Source organism: Syzygium oleosum, unplaced genomic scaffold, assembly GCF_021117445.2.
Source record: "Syzygium oleosum isolate NSW1041296 unplaced genomic scaffold, Sole_v2.1 Sole_v2.04, whole genome shotgun sequence".
In the NCBI taxonomy this organism is placed as follows: Eukaryota; Viridiplantae; Streptophyta; class Magnoliopsida; order Myrtales; family Myrtaceae; genus Syzygium; species Syzygium oleosum.
In genome coordinates, this window is record NW_026607488.1 from 11,819,736 (window position 1) to 11,825,735 (window position 6,000).

Consider the following 6,000-nt stretch of genomic DNA (forward strand, 5'->3'; position numbering starts at 1 on the left):
AGCAACGAATCCACTTTCGTTGCAAAATCCGTCGCAATTGCGACGGATATAATATACGCCGCGACTTTCGTCGCACAGAATTGCGACGGAAAATAAATCCGTCGCAAAATTCGTCGCACATTTGCGACGGAAAATTTGTCGTCGCTAATTTGCGACGGAATTAGCGACGACCAACATTCCGTCGCAATTTTGCGACGGAAAATAATTTCGTCGCAAATTAGCGACGAAATTTGCCACGGAAAAGAATTCCGTCGCAATTTTGCGATAGAATTTGCGGCGGAATTCCTATCCGTCGCAAATTTGCGACGGAAATATTTTCCATCACAAATTTCGTCGCAAATTCCGTCGGAAATTTGCAACGGATTATTTTCATCGCTAATTTGCGACGGATTTAGAAATCCGTCGCAAAGTTTGTCGCAAATTAGCGACGAAAAATTTCCCGTCGCAAAAATCATGTTTTTTTTGTAGTGTTTGGGAGTGATGGTTGAGATGTTTTCTTTCAATTTTTTTTTTCAAAAGCCGCAAAAGGCGGAGACATGGATATATTAATACTATATACAAGAAATCGAATGAATGGGTCTCACTTGGTGCGGTTTTGACACAGACGAGGTGCGAAAGCGGAAGCTAATTGGACCCACACGGGTTAGTACAGACTTGCTCTTTTTTGTACTTATGGATTTGGCCTTAATGGCTACTGTTCTCATCTTTGAGAGTGAGGGCTGGCCCTAAAAATTAGAATTAATATCACGAAAAACTATAAATTACTATACTTAAGATAATTTTTTTGTAAATTAATTTTGATTATCAAAAACTTCAAACTGGTACATTTGTGACAAATTTACTCCAAACTAATTTTTTGATCACAAAAAACCCCAAACTGTTATATTTGTAATAAATTTACCCTCATTTAGTTCCGTTAAATTGGATTAATATTATGAAAAACCACAATCTGATACATTAGTGATAAATGGAGGGTAAAACCCTAAACTGGTACACCCGTCAACTGTAATGTGTCATTCAACTCAGAAATTTAATAGTAGAATTTAACGAAAACAAACGGAGGGTAATTTGTCGTAGGTGTACTAGCTTGAGGTTTTTAGTGGTCAAAAAATTAATTTAGGGTAAATTTATCATAAGTGTATCAGTTTAAGGTTTTTCATGGCATTAACTCTAGAAACTACTCCTAGGGCCACCCATGGGAATTAGTGTCGTTCAAGCACCCGAGTACCTTCCACGCGTTGGCCACAGGGGTGAGCATGATTCCAGGATAGAATCTGAACCTGAGAACTTGACCGGTAAAAACCTATAGGTTCCAAGTTCCAATGTATGCAGTGTAGGTTCTAGGTTCCAAAAATTGTGGAACCTGTTTGGACGAGTTGGTTTTAGGTTTGGTTTCAAGTTCTAGATAGGTAGAACCTGAAACCTAGAACCTAAAACCTCAAACGAGTTTTTTGTGCTTTTCTTGGTTATGTCTTCGCGTGATCCTGCGATGTTCTATGATGTCAGATGATGAGTGTATAATCTAGAATCATTAGTTTGAGTTTTCATTTTATGACTTGTTAATGTTTCATATATCTTCATGTGTTTAAATATAAGTTGTGGTCAGTAGATCATAGAAGCAAGTGGCGGTCATTAAAAGTGACAATTTACTACAATTGTTCAATTAATAATACAGGTGGAATCTGGATAGATCGTAGAACCAATCCTGGAACCTGTGATAGGGTAATTTTTAGGTTGCAAGATATGTAGGGTAGGTTTTAAGTTTCAAAAAATAAGAACCTGACCTCGTGAGTAGGTTCCAGGTGGAACCTGTATGGAACACGAAATCGCTCACCTCTAATTGCCCATGAACCCAAAGAGGAAAAGGGACATCATGGAGGACCTTCGCGACTTCAAGGTTGGGAAGGGCTTCTACCAACAGATGGGTCGAGCCTGGAAGCCAGGCTACCACTCTACGGCCCACCCAGGACGGGGAAATCGAGCATGATTGCTGCCATGGCCAATTTCCTTGGCGAGCTAGATCTAGCGGCGGCGGCAGCCTCACCTGAGTCCCGCGAGGAATCCAAGTGACGATCGCCTGAGGTCGGGTGACCTAAGGCGAGGCTGTCGACGGCTAGATTTGGCCTCGCCGTGTGCCCGACGATCACCAAGTCCTTCATCGATTTTGAGTTTTTTTTTATAAGAAAAAGTACTTTACAGAGTGTGATTTAAAGTTGTTTCTTAATGCACTTTTAAATTTACAATCAATCAAATACTACTAGCATTTCGAAAAGCACATTTGATCTAAAAGTCTTTGCATTTTTCCAAAACTTTTCCTAAATGTCGAACCAAACACACCCATCGTGCCTTTGATCTTTAAAAACTCTTTGCAATGTCCTTACTTTGATTGTAAAATCCGAAAAATTAATCATAATACGAAGGAAAAATGAAAAGAAAAAAATTAACAAGGAAACAAACTAGACAAGAGGAGGAAAAATGGTTGAATGGTAATGATGGTCGGTGGCGGACCTAAAATATAAGTTTGCCGAATTTGCTGGATGGATTTGCCTCCGCAACAAACACCATTGACGAGAAAGTATATGATTGAAATATGGGTGAGAATTTGGCCAAAAGTAATAGTCAAGGGGTACATTTGAAACGGACTCCAAAATATAGGGTGCACATTGCAATTTTAGAAACTACAAAACATAAAGAAGCAAATGGCTATAACCAAAAATACTATTCTCCCTCTAATTCAGTCATTATTTTCTATCGACACTTGCGGCGCGTCTCTTCCGCCGGTCTCTCCGCCGTCCGACGGCGGCGACGCCCCAAAAAAAGACTCCGAATGCCACCCAACCAGCCTACGGCACCGAAGCCCTACAAACCATACTTCTTCTACGGCCACCGCAAGCCCTCCCAGAACCGCCCCGTCGTCTACGGCGGCCTCTTCTCCTCCCGCAAGACCATCCCCGCACGGCAAAGCCCCAGACCCACAAACCCCCCGCCTCCCTTCCAACTCCACAAATGGGACCCAGACCACCGCAGCCACCTCCGGTCTCCGCCCGTGGCGCCGGAGCCTCCCTCCTCCCTTGCCGCCTCTCTCTGATCGCCCGGTTCATTGTCGATGTGTTCAGCCGGAACCGCGGCGACTGGGGCCCGCCCGTCGTCGCCAAGCTAGGCAAGCTCCGCCGCGTGACGCCCGGCCTTGTTGCGGAGGTGCTCAAGGCGGAAAATAACCCCGCGGTTGCCTCCAAGTTATTTGCTTGGGCAGGTAGGGAAAAGGGTTATAGGCATAACTATGCTGCCTACAATGCATTTGCTTATTGCTTGAATAAGAACAAGAAGTTCTGAGCAGCTGACCAGCTGCCCGAGTTGATGGACTTGCAGGGGAAGCCGCCTAGTGAGAAGCATTTCGAGATTTTGATTAGGATGCATGCGGATGCCAACAGGGGATTGAGGCTTTACTATGTGTATGAGAAGATGAAGAAGTTCGGCGTGAAGCCACGTGCGTTCTTGTATGACAAGATTATTGATGGGTTGGTGAGGACTGATCATTTGGATCTGGCATTGTCAGTTTACAATGATTTTAGGGATGACGGGCTGGTTGAGGATCGTGTCACTTACATGATCTTGATAAAAGGATTGTGTAAGGCGAGGAGGATTAATGAAATGATGGAGATTTTGGCCAAAATGATAGCAAACTTGTGCAAGCCGGATGTTTTTGCATACATGGCAATGGTTAAGATATTGGTTTCGAAAGGGAATTTAGACGGATGTTTAGGGGTGTGGGAAGAAATTGAGAGAGATGGTGTCGAGCCTGATGTTATGGCGTATGGAACCTTGGTTACGGGATTGTGTAAAGGAAAGAGAATGGACAAGGCCTTTGAGCTATTTAAGGAGATGAAAGCAAAAGGATTTTTGATTGATCGGGCAATTTATGGCGTGTTAGTCGAGTCATTTGTTGCAGGTGACAAAGTTGAATCTGCTTGTGGCTTGTTGAAGGATTTAATTGACTCAGGGTATCGAGCTGACTTGCAGATCTATAACTCTCTCATTGAAGGCTTGTGTAACGTCAAGCAGGTTGATAAGGTTCACAAGCTTTTCTTTAAAACGTTGCAGGAGGATCTCCAGCCAGATTTTGGGACAGTCAATCCCATTCTGGTTTCTTACGCCGAGATGAGAAGAATGGAGGATTTCAGCAAGTTGCTGATGCAGATGGAGAAGTTTGGTGTTTCCGTGATAAACGATCTCTCTAGTTTTTTCTCATCTTTTGTTTGTGAGGAAGAGAGGATACCAATAGCTTTAGATGTTTTCAGGGACTTGAAAGTAAAAGGTTACTGCCATGTGTCGATCTACAATATCTTGATGGGGGCTTTGAAAAAGTCTGGGGATGTGAAATTGGTAATGTCTCTATTTGATGAAATGAAGAACACACAAATCGAGCCCGATTCCTTGACTTACAGTATTGCCATCGAATGTCTTGTTGCAATCGGGGAAATAAAAGAGGCATGCACATGCTATAATAAGATAATGGGAATGTGTAGTCTTCCCACTGTAGATGCATATCGTGCTCTCGCTAAAGGACTTAGCAAAATAGGCGAGATTGATGCTACTATGATGCTTGTTCGTGATTGCCTGGCCAATATCACGAGTGGACCCATGGAGTTTAAATACTCTCTGACGATTCTCCATGAGAGTAAGTCAGGGCAGGCTGAGAAAGTGGTTGAAGTCCTGGATGAGATGGTGCAAGAGGGCTTCCCTCCTAGTGATGGTGCATGCTGTCATCTCTGGATTGTGTAAACACGGGACAATAGAAGAAGCTAGAATAGTCTTTTCAAGTATGCAAGAACGCAAGCTTTTAAAGGAATCAGATGTGATTGTATACGACAACATGCTGGTTGATCACATGCAGAAGAAGACAACAGACCTAGTGTTATCAGGATTGAAGTTCTTTGGTCTGGAAAGAAAATTGAAGGCAAAGGGTTGTAACCTGTTGCCTTCATAATGATACATGTGTTTTATGTTCATTCTACTGCCACTATATTTAAAGGCTTCTTAGCAATGCAAGATGGTATGAGCTTCCTAGCTTTGTGATCACTGGGATGGCCTCAATGAAATGCAAGGCAGTTTCTGGATCCTTGAGATTGCACATTGTTCAACTGCCCTATGCCAGTAACCCCTTATTAAGGGTTGACCTGATGTTGATCTCTGCTGCTATTGCACCATCGCTTCAGGTAAGCCAACTTGACTTTGGAATTACCTATGTGTTGCCTGTAAATGATTTGCTTATTCAATTGACATGAATAATATCCTTTTATGTCCTTCACCTGATTTTCTCCAGCTTCTTGTAACTGTCAGGTGTAACATATATCTTTTCCTTGATCTGGATCTATGCCCAATTTTATGGGGTTTGATTAGCACTACCTTCCCAACTAAACTTAAACAGTTATGGTTATTTGCATGTCTTGCCCATGTTATTTTAGCGTCTTATGCAGGGCCTTGTAGGGAGATTACCTTATATGCATTTGTTGTAATGCCTGGAGGCTATGCTATAGTGCATGAATAACCTACAGTTTAATCAGTCCCACTAAAGATCAATACAGACTAATAATTTCATGATCTTGACAAGCATGGGCTGATTCATGGATCTCTATGGCAATGAGTCTCTCAACCGTACGAATATAGGAGGTATCTGCAAAACATGGAATAGACTAATAAATTAGTCCTACTGGAGATCAATATAGACTAATAATAGTCGTGATCTTCATGAGCTTGGGCTGATTTATTGATCTCTAGGGCAACAAGAGTTTCAACTTAATGAATATAGGAGGAGGTATATGCAAAACACGGAAGCTAGTACCTGCGAAAAACATTTAGCTGTTATTCGGCTGTAGTTGGATAGAATTCGAAGGCTTGCGTTATCGGTTTCGATTGGGTGCACCACCAGGAAATGAGGTCAAATTAATCTTGTTGTGTGTCTCGAGATTGAAGATGCGTACCTGTTTCTTTGAGTTAGTT

The 6,000-nt window shown here is 42.3% G+C and overlaps 1 pseudogene; it reads left to right on the forward strand.

Moving 5' to 3' along the window:
• The first annotated feature begins 2,779 nt into the window (after positions 1–2,779).
• On the forward strand, positions 2,780–5,304 carry LOC115679341 (pentatricopeptide repeat-containing protein At4g20740-like; annotated as a pseudogene).
• Positions 5,305–6,000: the final 696 nt, after the last annotated feature.